Source organism: Gymnoscopelus microlampas, assembly GCF_963454915.1.
Source record: "Gymnoscopelus microlampas genome assembly, chromosome: 13".
Classification (NCBI taxonomy): domain Eukaryota; kingdom Metazoa; phylum Chordata; class Actinopteri; order Myctophiformes; family Myctophidae; genus Gymnoscopelus; species Gymnoscopelus microlampas.
The window spans coordinates 52084526-52098011 of NC_139950.1; the positions used below are offsets into that span (position 1 = coordinate 52084526).

The window sequence follows — 13486 nt, forward strand, 5'->3', positions numbered from 1 at the left end:
GCCTCTTCTCATCTCTCCACAGTCAGACCGGCCGCCATTTTTCAAAGATTTTACAGTGAGGACAAGAAACATCACATGACCAACTATCTGGGCTGTGATTGGAGGATTTCGGTTATGTTGACCAGTAGAGGTCAGTGGTGGAAGAAGAAGTACTCAGATATTTTACTATTATAAACTTAAAAAAATAAAAAATAAATAATTATATATATATATATATATATATATATATATATATATATATATATATATATATATATATATATATATATATATATATATATATATATATATATATATATATATATTATAAGTATATACTGTACATAGTGTATACTGCTATTTTTGAATAGCCAAAGTATAAAATATGGTTAAAGTGGTTAAAATTATTGTGACATCGCTATATTAATTAACTCATTTTGTGGAAGACCCCCTGGAACCCCCTTTATACTTTATGTATATGTTATTAACTGTATTTAATCACTCTATTATGATATCCTGTGAGTACTTTATGTATATCTTATTTTAATTTACTTTAACCATGAAACTGTGTTTAATCATTCTATATGATATCAAGTGAGTACTTTATTTATATCTTATTTTAATTTACTTTAACCATGAAACTATTTAATCGAGGCATTAGAAAACTATTTTCACTAAACACTCTGCTTTGCACCAATTGTCATGTGATAATTTAATAAGCAGAAATCCCTATTTGCGCACGGGCACTCACCTAACCCCTGTTCATGATGCTAGGATGATACTAGACCTCACACCTAGCACTCACCTAACCCCTGTTCATGATGCTAGGATGATACTAGACCTCACACCTAGCACTCACCTAACCCCTGTTCATGATGCTAGGATGATACTAGACCTCACACCTAGCACTCACCTAACCCCTGTTCATGTAGCCCTAGAATGTCTGTGATCTTACATACATTTCATGTATTCCAAATACACAGTCATAGATCACCCTCGTTGACGCGCTGTGTAGTGACGATCTGCGCGGCCATAAAAGTGCTCTAAACTCCGTCTGTACTCACCCAATAATGAATTCCTAAGACTTGGAGTCATATTTTGTCCTCTAGTTTCATATCCATTTGAAAGTTCTGCCAGAAAACGTGTGTTTAGTCAAATATCTCCACTTTTCCACGAGCTGCACACGGACGACTTTCTGTACGGGCGAGGGGCCCGGGAATGAGTGTTTAATAAATATATGTTATATTGACATTAATGTGTAAAACATGCAGTTTGTTTTGTTTTCTTCTCAAGGGTTTCAGTGGAGCCGCTATGTCCTTCTGGTCTTTGTCGCCCTCATGTGGACACAGTGTCAAACTGCAGGTCTGCTGTTAGAATAAAGAGGTCATCAGTGGTGGACAGTAACCAAGTATGTACTTGAGTTGAGTACCGTACTTAATTACATTTAAGTACATAGAGTGTCCGTACTTTACTTGAGTATTTGTATTTTTGGATCATTATGACTTTCACTACACATTCCAAAGACAAATATTGTACTTTTGACTCCATTACATTTCTAGGAAAGGGAAAAAGTACATGAATTAACCTCTTACGCTCTATTTCAAATATAGTGACAATAGCAGATCTACAAGCTCACAACCTGGGCCTGTAGATCTGATCAACACCAACTGATACGTCTGTAGTGTCTGGTTTTATATCGTCCATGTCGGGCGCAAACCTCCTATCTCTGTTGTTCTACTTTTTTTATGTTCTTTAATAAATCAGTGCTATTGAACACCTTTGTGTGTGTGTGTGTGTGTGTGTGTGTGTGTGTGGGATTTATAAATAATAAACCAATGGGAAGTATTTTAAATCTCTTCTGAATAAACCTGCTAATTCCATTACAACCCAACTATAGTCAGTGTTGTCATTATATGAATAATTTAATATATATATTACAGCATCTCTATATGGGCGGCAGTGGCCCGAATGGAAGCCGTGAGGTTCCTAGTTCGATCCCGGGCTCCCCCAGAGGAGTAAGTGTTGAAGTGTCCTTGAGCAAAACACTGAACCCCTAATTGGATGAGCAGGTTGGTCCCTTTCACATGAACATTCTTTCATAAAGACGCTTCACTATGAACACTGTTGTTGTTTGTGTGGATAGAAGACCAGTTTGACAAGCTGTCTGTCTGCCTGTCTGTCTGTCTGTCTGTCTGTCTGTCTGTCTCTCCTCAGCACTTCATTCATTACATACATTATATTATATTATATGATATTATGCAACACTATTACAATTTAATTAAATTGTAATAGTGTTGCATAAAATGTAAACTATTAATAGTTTACATTTTATGCAACAGTATTACTATTTAATAGTTAATATTTTATGCAACACTATCTTGTCATCCTGACACATGTTTTCATCCTGAAACAAGAGGACATTTTGACCATAGAATAGAATAAAAACCAGAGGTTATGACGCCTCTAATGTTATTCTACGGACTGTGTCGCCCTCTAGTGGACAAGCTCTACTCTCGTCTCCTCTAGTTATATTATTTATAACTATGACGCAGTGACTCAACAAACACTATTTATGGATATTTAGTCCATTTAATCATTTTATAAAGAGCATCATCATAATAAGATGATGATTTGTGTTGTTAATTCCTCCTCCACTCATTGGTTTGGTAGTTTGTTATGAGCATAAAGCAGCTAGCTAGCCGCTAGCTAGCCGCTAGCTAGCCGCTAGCTAGCCGCTAGCTAGCCGCTAGCTAGCCGCTAGCTAGCCGCTAGCTAGCCGCTAGCTAGCCGCTAGCTAGCCGCTAGCTAGCCGCTAGCTAGCCGCTAGCTAGCCGCTAGCTAGCCGCTAGCTAGCCGCTAGCTAGCCGCTAGCTAGCCGCTAGCTAGCCGCTAGCTAGCCGCTAGCTAGCCGCTAGCTAGCCGCTAGCTAGCCGCTAGCTAGCCGCTAGCTAGCCGCTAGCTAGCCGCTAGCTAGCCGCTAGCTAGCCGCTAGCTAGCCGCTAGCTAGCCGCTAGCTAGCCGCTAGCTAGCCGCTAAACTACAATCGACTACTACATTTCCCATACATCCACATGGGTAGCGATGAGGACTACATTTAAAGAACTACATTTTCCATCGACAATGGGTAGCTAGAAAAACTACAATCGACCTACTACATTTCCCAGCCACCACGGATGACTAGAAGAACTACACTAGAAAGGACTACATTTCCCACAAACGTTAAGTGTCACGCTTCACATAGAATGACACATGAATGCTTCCGTTTTCTCTTCAAAATAAAACACCTGCTGTGTCAAGCCTCACACAGAACACAACGCGAGTGCTTCCGCTCATTTTTTCAAAAAATACAACCACTTTAAGGCTTAAAAATACAAATACTACGACGGTGTCGCGCGCCGAAAATAGCCGATCTACAAGCTCACAATGAGTCTCATTGTGAGCTTGTAGATTTGAACAGCTTCATGTAGAAACCAGCGCCATGTTGCGTCATCTCGTGTTTAATATTTTAATGATTAGAGTTCTTTATTGACGACTTGCACTTGTATTTACTCATTTTGTCCACACGAGGGCGACAAGGGCCGTTGAATGAGTCAGATGTTTGTGAAGTGTTGTAAACATGAACACATTTATAACATTATTATAACAATACATAACACATATATAACACATTTTTACATTTATAACATTATTATAACATTATATAACACATATATAACACATTGTAACATTTATAACATTATTAGTTCAATGGATTTACATCAATGTTGTGTTTTTACAGTCAGTCAGTTAGTTAGTTCGTCAGTAAGTAATATAATGTATTTAATATAATAATAATATAATGTATTTAATATAATAATAATATAATATAATGTATTTAATATAATAATATAATATAATGTATTTAATATAATAATATAATATAATGTATTTAGTATTATAATAATATAATATAATGTATTTAATATAATAATAATATAATGTATTTAATATAATAATAATATAATGTTTTTAATATAATAATAATATAATATAATGTATTTAATATAATAATATAATATAATGTATTTAATATAATAATATAATATAATGTATTTAGTATAATAATAATATAATATAATGTATTTAATATTATAATAATATAATGTATTTAATATAATAATAATATAATATCCAAGCAATATTTGTACCTACAAGACCAGCTATTTTTGGCAAAGAGCTTTGGTGTAGACAGACAACATCAGTCCAAGTACAGATATACAACCCAGACAGACTCCTCTCTTCATCCCCTCATTCTATGCTTGTCCTCTCTTTATCCTCTCTTCTCACGCTGTCCATTCTACACTTATTCTACACTATACTCTACATGTGCAAACATTGTGTTATGATGGTTAATATTTTCCAAAAATCTAAAATGAATACTATCATTATTAAAACAGTCCTTACCTGCTGTACCTGGTAATGGAAGCCTTTCATATGATAAATATAAATTAAAATGTCTTTGGTCTCTTACTGGACATTTTAATATAAGTTAGTGAAACAGTAATAGTTTTCCATTGTTTAGCCTGTTAACCACTGCATAGAAATGACACATTTTCTTACTATACCTTTGAAGATTGTTCTGCAAAATTCTACTTCATTCACAAAACAACCACTTGAACCCTTGCCTCCCTATTCTGGGGGGAACATTAGCCGAAAATAGCATACAAGCTTGTAGATCTGCTATTTTCGGCAAAGAGGTTTTGTGTACAGGGGAAAAAAGCTGGATAAGTATCATAAGTGTCCTTGAGCAAGACACTGAACCCACTGCTTCTGATAGTAGGTTGGTGCCTTGCATGGTTTTCTCCGCCATCGGTGTGTGAATGGGGGAATGTGAAGTACATCGTACAGCGATTTGAAGGGCCGGAAAGACTATGAAGGCATTAAATGCATAAATGCAGTCCATCTACCTGTGCACAAGATGTAACAATATAAAACAACCTTGAACCATGAGTTTAAGTAGCAAAAACAGTGAATCCACAAGCTCACAACGCATAGCGACAGAATGTGAGCTTATAGATCTGCCATTCCTTAAATATTCTTTAAAGCGAAAGTGGTCAAGTGTGTCTGTGGGTTTAAAAAATATTTAACCAATGAAAAGAGCTTGTGACTAAATACTACACTGGATACATTGGAACACAGGTTATTTTTCCCCATTTCCTGAAAACGAAACAGTTTTAGACATGCAAGGTTTCTGTTTCACGGCTTGATAAAGCTGAGGAGCCCACAAAGACAAGAAGACACTTCATTCTGTTGTTGATTGCAGTCCGTTTCTTTAGCCCCCACCACCACTTTAGACCTGAAGCCTGCAATGAAAAAACAAAACAAAAAAACATCAACAGCAAATCTAGATGTTGCGTAGTACAGACAAGAAAAAATGTCTTCATGACTATAAATCTTATCAATCACATGTGTACACCGTGAAGAAGCAATCAACAGATAACTCTTCCACTGACAGAATGGATGGCTGTCTTTCTTTTTAAAATATTTTTGGGGTCTTTTTCGGTACGGAGTCTCACTTTTTGATGGGTGTTGGTAGGGCATTCCACACGTTGGTGGCATAACAGAACAAATTTAACCCCAAGTTAGTACCGAATCTGGGTTGAACGAGTTCAGTGGAGCTCCTTCTGGTGTTGGGCCTGCATGTGTCTCTCACGTTGTTGAAGCAGTTAGACAGGTACATGGGCTCAATGATCCCTTGAGTATCTTGAAGACCAGGCCCATTGCAAGTTGCTGTACTCTGTCCTCTACCCTGAGCCATCCCACCCTATAGTATAATGAGCAGGGGTTAGGCCAGTCCTAGGTGTGAGGTTTAGTAGTAACCTGATCACTTTGTTTTGGGAGGTCTGAAGTTTTGCTTTTGTTTTAATGCCTTTGAGGTACTAGTGTACCATGAGGTGCATGCATGGTCATACAATGGGCTTGCTTCAGGGGATTAGGGACTATGAGTTAATCAACATAGCCTTTCTTTAAGTATACCTGGTGTTGAGGTGTGGGGAGGGGCTGTCACCAGCATATTTGACATGGCCGGCATGAATCTGAGAGGATACTTATTCCATGTGTACAGTGGAATACATAGTCTTCATAATTAGCTACAATGAGGACACGTTGAATAAACACTTACATCTAGGTGTTGGGTGATCACTGAAGTGTCTGGTGTTGGCTGAGCTGCTTAAGTCCCCTCATGCCGTGGTCGCCTGCCGCTAGCTGCATATCCATGCTCTTCTCTGGTCATACGTCTTGTTTATAGATCACAGAATCAGTACCAACAGCCATCAGACACAAATCTCAAGGCACCAAGCATGACACACAATAACAGATAAATGTCAGTATTAACAGATGAAATGAACATATGGTACTGGTTGCTGTGTTTCTCTGTACCTTTATCAGTCTATTTTTAAATATTATTATTATTATTATTATGGTGGGGTCCAGAATCCTGTCTCCTGGGGTAAGTCACAAGAGCATGGTTCAAGTTATAATCTGAGCTTTGTGGGGGTCTCAAAAATAACTAACTGTGGGTGGAGATGAATAAATGATAGTCTGTGCTTTGTGTGTGTGTGTGTGTGTGTGTGTGTGTGTGTGTGTGTGTGTGTGTGTGTGTGTGTGTGTGTGCGTGCGTGCGTGCGTGCGTGCGTGCGTGCGTGCGTGAGACTGCTGCTCATTATTTGGAAACACACACACACACACACACACACACACACACACACACACACACACACACACACACACACACACACACACACACACACACACACACACACACACACACACACACACACACACACACACACCTTAACAGGGACATATTCTGTAGCTTATTAAAAACGGCTTAGGTGGTAGGGATCATAAGTCAATCAAGATAGCCTTTCTTTAAGCATACCTGGTGTGGAGAGGGGCTGTCAACAGCACAACAGTAACATGCTGGCATGGCTAGCATGTTACCTAGAGAGGATAATTATTACAAATGTACAGTGGAATAGATAAGTCTTCAGTCTTCAGCTACAAAGAGGACACCATTGAATAAAAAGGCATCAAAATTAAAAACTCACATTCAGGTTGTTGGGATACAAGTCTCAGAAATGTCTGGTGTTGGCTGAGCTGCTTAAAAAGAAGATGGTAGGCCTCGAGTCCTGTTCAAGACGATCTTTACTGCACGTCTCTCCCCATCTCTCACATATTTTTTCCTGTCCTTCTCCACTATACCTATAAATAAAGTCAGAAAAGACCCAAAAAAAATCTTTAAAAAAAAGATGGGAAAAGAAAAATGGAACACTTGGTAATACAACAAAAGTTTACAATTGAACAAAGTTTACATTTTGATGTGTCAATATAAGTAGTCAGTGTAATATAGACCAATTATTTGTTAACAAACATTGACACTGGACGCACAGGTGACTGCTTCATGTAATCAATTCCCAACAGAATGCCAAACCTGCTGTTTTGGGGTTCTGCTGGTTTTAGTTCATTCAACCCTCTTGTGTGTTGGCTAGTGAGGTGCGTCCTAGTGAGACATATGTACTTCACCCCGCAACGGTATTGCGCGCCGAGAACAGCTGACATACAAGCTCACAACCACGTCGCGGATGAGACTGTTGTGAGCTTGGAGGTCTGCTGTTCTCAGACGTTCTCTGCGCGCGACACCTTCGCGGGACGGACGGGCTGCAGCTGAGTGAGCAAGAGCAGGTTCTGGTGCCGTGATCATAGAGCGCTCCCTCCGTTCTTATGACAGACACTGGAGGAGGGGTTTGGGGGACAACTGTTTTGAATTGCTATTATTGTTTACACACAACAGAAACCAAGGATTATATATTTCAAGAGCGAGAGATCACAGTAAAAATCCTAAGCATTCTTCCTCCATACTGGGAGAAAAACAGCATCTGAAAGTTTCATGGGATGCATTTTTACATGTGAGGCTGTGACCACTTTTACATCGCATCTTATGAGCGGTGGGGTTCAGTTGGTGCCGGCCTGCGTGCACATACTGGTTCTTATTAGTGTGACGTAGTCTGTTAAGGCGTCTATATAGTCGCTGGTGAAGTCTAGGGTGGTGAAGTCTGGTGTAATATAATGAAAGACACACGAATGTACAAGAGATACAGAGTCACTTTGAACGTACCATATGCACAGCATACTTTCTCAGCCTGGATCCCTCGAGCCCTGTGGTCGCCGGTCACTGGCTGTACGTCCGTGGTCTTGTCTGGTCATGTGTCTCATTCGTAGTTCATAGGTCACAGAATCAGTCCCAGCAGCCATCAGCCAAAAATCTAAAGGCACCAAGCATGACACACAATAACAGTTTTAACAGATAATACTAGTTCTGTACCAGTACCAATCTCCTCATTTTTCCCCCCTTATTTTTTGCATTTTTCAATTATATAACACATGTACAGTATGGCTCTTGTGTTAAAAAAAAGCCTACAAACAATCAAACAATAACAGAGTAGATAGACATCTCATAAAAATACATACACAACATTATAAAAAATAAATAAATAAATTACCATTTATTTATCATTCAATTTGTTCAAGAATCATCTCTAACATGTCAGGTTAGCACACACACACACACACACACACACACACACACACACACACACACACACACACACACACCTCTCTCTCAAGGCCAACACACACACACTCACTCTCCACGATAGCTTTCGTACAGAGTGAGGTTCCAAACAGGGCTAGGAGCATACTATAAGCCAGGGGCCTTCAACAGGGGGTCCGGGACCCCTAGGGGGTCCTCAGAGCTACTATAGGGGGTCCGCCCAATCTTTGTGTGATAGGATTTCGTTTTTTTTACATTAACCACTTGAACCCTAGAATTCCTTTTCTGAGGGGAACATTAGTCAAAATAGCAGATCTACAAGCTCTCAACGCCTCGGCTCGTTGAGAGCTTGTAGATCTGCTGTTTTCGTCCGTCTCGCGACGAAGGCGAAGCCCCTCCCCTCCCCCTTCCACACACATATATAATACTGTCTGCAGAGACAGAATGAACTAAAACACTAAATAGTGTTTATTATTAAACATGATAAACAGTGTTACCTGGTCTGAATGGAGAGAAGAGCAGAAGAAAGGAGGAATAGAGGAATAGAATAGAATAGACTTTATTTGCCATTTGCACAAGTGCATAGGAAATTTTGGAGCTCAGCTCCCAGGGTCAGCATTTTAAAAAAGAAGACAGAAAGTACAGAGAGAACATACAGTACATCCTACAATCCTACATAATATCCTACCACACTCACCAAAGACAATATCAAATATAATAAATAAGCCCGTCATAGTAAAAAATAAAAAAACAGTGCAAATAGTGGTGCAATTCGTCTTATCACGATCTGTCCTAATTTAGTTCATCTGCTCGGATTCAGTTCATCTGTCATATTGACTACCGTCCCTAATGTCCTCGGCTACTAAGCGCACAGTGGCAGGAAAAAAGCTGTTAAAAAAGCTTGTTGTGTGGGTGGAGATGCTCTCTGGTCTGTGGTGTCTCAGGTTGTGTCCTGAGTCCCTCCACACGAACAGAGGGTGAGCAGGATGATGTTGATCCTCAAGGATGCTCTGTGCTCTCCTCCTACAGCGCTGTGTGTAGATTGTGTCCATGGCAGGGAGATCTACTCCAATAATCCTCTCGGCGGTTTTGATGACTCGTTGGAGCGATTTCCTCTCAGCTTGGGTAGTGTTTCCATACCACACCGTGATACCGCTGGTGAGGATGCTTTCAACGAGTCCTCTGTAGGCCAGAGTGAGGGGCCGGTGACTGAGTCCAGCCTTCTTCAGCATCCTAATGAAGTACAGCCGCTGCTGGGCTTTTTTCACTATAGCAACAGTGTTTTCCTTCCAGGTCAGATTTTTTGACACATGAAGGCCGAGAAACTTAAAGCTGTCTGCCTGCTCCACCTCTGTCCCCTTGATGGTGAGGGGTCGCAGTGTGGGAGGTCCCCTCCTAAAGTCCAGAATTACTTCCTTCGTTTTGTCCACATTGAGGACAAGGTCATTGTCCTCTCCGTAGCTGATGATGTTGTTCACCTGTTCCCTGTACCCTGACTCGTTTCCTCCTCTAATAAGGCCCAGGATGGTTGTGTCATCGGCATATTTTATTATGATGTTACTCTTATGGGTGGAAACGCAGTCATGTGTGTACAAGGAGTAGAGTTTGGGACTTAGGCAGCAGCCCTGAGGAGTTCCAGTGCTAACCGTGAGCTGGGCTGAGGTCTTATTTCCCATCCTCACCACCTGTGGCCTATCTATCAGAAAGTCCAATATCCAGTTGCAGGTGGGTGTAGGTACACCGAGGTTTGCCAGTTTCACAGTTAGCTTCATAGGCTTAATTGTGTTGAAAGCCGAGCTGTAATCCAAAAAGAGCATACGTGCATATGTTTTGAATAGAGGAATAGAGGAGAAGAGAAGAGTCCAGCTCGAGCTGTTTCTGTTCTGTTGGACACAGAGAGATGGTAGGGTGGGGGGGGGGGGGGGGGGGCGGGGCAGCGCTGTGACGTCAGCAGCACACACAGGGCTGGGCGGGGCTGCAGCAAACCCCCGAACCCGAGAGCTGACGGAAACAGACGAAAATACCCGAGCCCGACTGCTGACGGAAACAGCCGAAAATACCCGAGCCCGACTGCTGACGGAAACAGCCGAAAATACCCGAGCCCGACTGCTGACGGAAACAGCCGAGTCCCACCATATGCTCGCATTGAGGGAATAATGTTTTTCGTGTTTCGTTTAGCATGGTGGTTTTAGTTGAAAATAAGGGAAACCCGGTGGAGTCCAGGACGGGGACCCCCAGGGGGGGGGGGGGGGGGGGTACCAGGGGGTACCAATAAATGTGTGTGTAATGTACTTGAGTACATGTACTTTATTACTTTAGTTACTGTCAGTACATTAGTTCTTCTAGCTCTATGTACACAACAGCAGCTGCAGTACACACATGTGGCCCGAGGAGGGCAGTGCTACTCCGTTTATTAAACCGTTACCTCTTGACGCGTAGAGCTCTCTGCTATAAAACTACACGCACGCCGTTTGATGACGTCATCTAAAGCGACAACTGCAAGTGAAGGAGCAGCAGAGAGAGCAGAAAGCATTGAAATCACTTTAATGATCAGATTAAAGAACATTTATAACAGTTAATATTAACTCTATGTACGGAATAATGGAGGTGGACGGCAGTGTGATGGAGGGGGTGAGTTTATGTATTAACAATAACATACATACATACAGCTAAAGTATGTATGTATAGAGTGTTAATAACACCTTGGATACCGACATTCTTTCTGAGTCTGACCGCAACAAGGAGGAGGAGACTCACATCCTGATTGTGGAAGGTTTCCTGCTTTACACCTATGGACCTTTGATCGACGTGCTGAACCAGCGTTATTTCATTTCCATTCCATACGAAGAATGCAAAAAGAGGAGGTGCTCAAGAAACTACACGGTCCCAGACCCACCTGGTCTGTTTGATCGACATGTCTGGCCCATGTACGTCAAACACAAGAACATCAAGAGAGACTGGGCACCAACATGTTAAACTGGTTCATTTACCCCCAAAGAAATGTAAATAGTTAATAATCAGGAAGTAATGTAATTAAACATGATTAGAGGATGCTGGAACATTCGACCATTAAGGCACAATATTTCTATAATTGGCTACAAATCGCTACAAAACCTGTATACTCAGTCATTTTGGGCATAAATAAGAAGTTGAATGATAAGTGTAGGTCTGATAATGATGTAATGTATACATTATTATTATTATTATTATCATTATTATCATTATTATTATTATTATTATTATTATTATTATTATTATTATAATGATGTACCTGCATGTTCACATCATGTATACTTTAAGAACATTTAACAAATTCGTCCAATTAAACATGGAGATGCCCACTCTTCCTTAGGGCCCACTCTCTTCCTTAGTGCCCACTCTTCCTTAGGGCCCACTCTCTTCCTTAGTGCCTACTCTCTTCCTTAGTGCCCACTCTCTTCCTTAGTGCCCACTCTCTTCCTTAGTGCCCACTCTCTTCCTTAGGGCCCACTCTCTTCCTTAGTGCCCACTCTCCTCCTTAGTGCCCACTCTCTTCCTTAGTGCCCACTCTCTTCCTTAGTGCCCACTCTCTTCCTTAGTGCCCACTCTCCTCCTTAGTGCCCACTCTCTTCCTTAGTGCCCCACTCTCTTCCTTAGGGCCCACTCTCTTCCTTAGTGCCCACTCTCCTCCTTAGTGCCCACTCTCTTCCTTAGTGCCCACTCTCTTCCTTAGTGCCCACTCTCTTCCTTAGTGCCCACTCTCTATCTTAGTGCCCACTCTCCTCCTTAGTGCCCACTCTCCTCCTTAGTGCCCACTCTCTTCCTTAGTGCCCACTCTTCCTTAGTGCCCACTCTTCCTTAGTGCCCACTCTCCTCCTTAGTGCCCACTCTCTTCCTTAGTGCCCACTCTCTTCCTTAGTGCCCACTCTTCCTTAGTGCCCACTCTCCTCCTTAGTGCCCACTCTCCTCCTTAGTGCCCACTCTCTTCCTTAGTGCCCACTCTCCTCCTTAGTGCCCACTCTCCTCCTTAGTACCCACTCTCTTCCTTAGTGCCCACTCTCTTCCTTAGTGCCCACTCTCTTCCTTAGGGCCCACTCTCTTCCTCAGATCAATTTGGGTAAAATAGTTATTTTATAACTAACTTAGCAAATGTAAAGAATACCTCACTAATAATAATGAGTTCGGTTTTATATCATGCTTTTCTGGGTACTCAAATGCACTTTACATAAGAACTTAACTAACAAAACAAACAATCAAACAAACAAGAAAGTCAAGTAAGCAAACTGCAAAAGGAAAACGCATTGGCAGAAGAGAGAGGGTGATGGCAGAGGAGGATTGTCAGATGTAGGTGTGACTTCTAAAACACATAAAAATAGAACAAATAAACATTTCATTTCCTACCGTTTCTAAATGAGGTAACAGTCACTACAGCTTCAAAACGAACCGCTTAAACCTTCTAGACATAGTCAACTGGACATGATTTGGCTCTGCACATGGACTGATTTATTTTCCAGTCAGCTGAGATGGAGCGACTCTGTAACTTCTTAACTTCAACTTCATAATGAAATTGTCCGGTACGGTAAATTAATATAATATATACAACAATTCTTCTTTTTGTTTTCTTCACACATTATGTAACAATCAGTTAAATTTCGTAAAAGTATTTCTTAAAAAAAGAACGGGATGGATTTGATTGTCCTTAACCACTTGAACCCCAGCATCCCCATTCTGGGGGAATATTCACCAAAAACAGCCAATCTACAAGCTCACAACGCGCCACATTGTGAGCTTGTAGATTGGCTGTTCGCAAAATGTTTGCCTATAATGACCTGAAAAGTGATCCTAGTGTTCAAAGTGTTTCAGACATACTTTATACTTGTGTAGTCATCATAATACGATATTGCTTAGGTCAGCCTAAAGAGTGTAAGACCTGTATAC

General features: G+C 40.8%; 1 long non-coding RNA gene across 1 annotated transcript; it reads right to left on the minus strand.

Annotated features, from left to right (window-relative positions):
* Positions 1-6156: 6156 nt before the first annotated feature.
* On the minus strand, positions 6157-8278 carry LOC311058343. Its single transcript, XR_014602049.1, has 3 exons — positions 8135-8278; positions 7068-7221; positions 6157-6254 (listed from the first exon to the last, which is right to left on the minus strand). It is a non-coding gene; the product is annotated as an uncharacterized lncRNA (long non-coding RNA).
* Positions 8279-13486: the final 5208 nt, after the last annotated feature.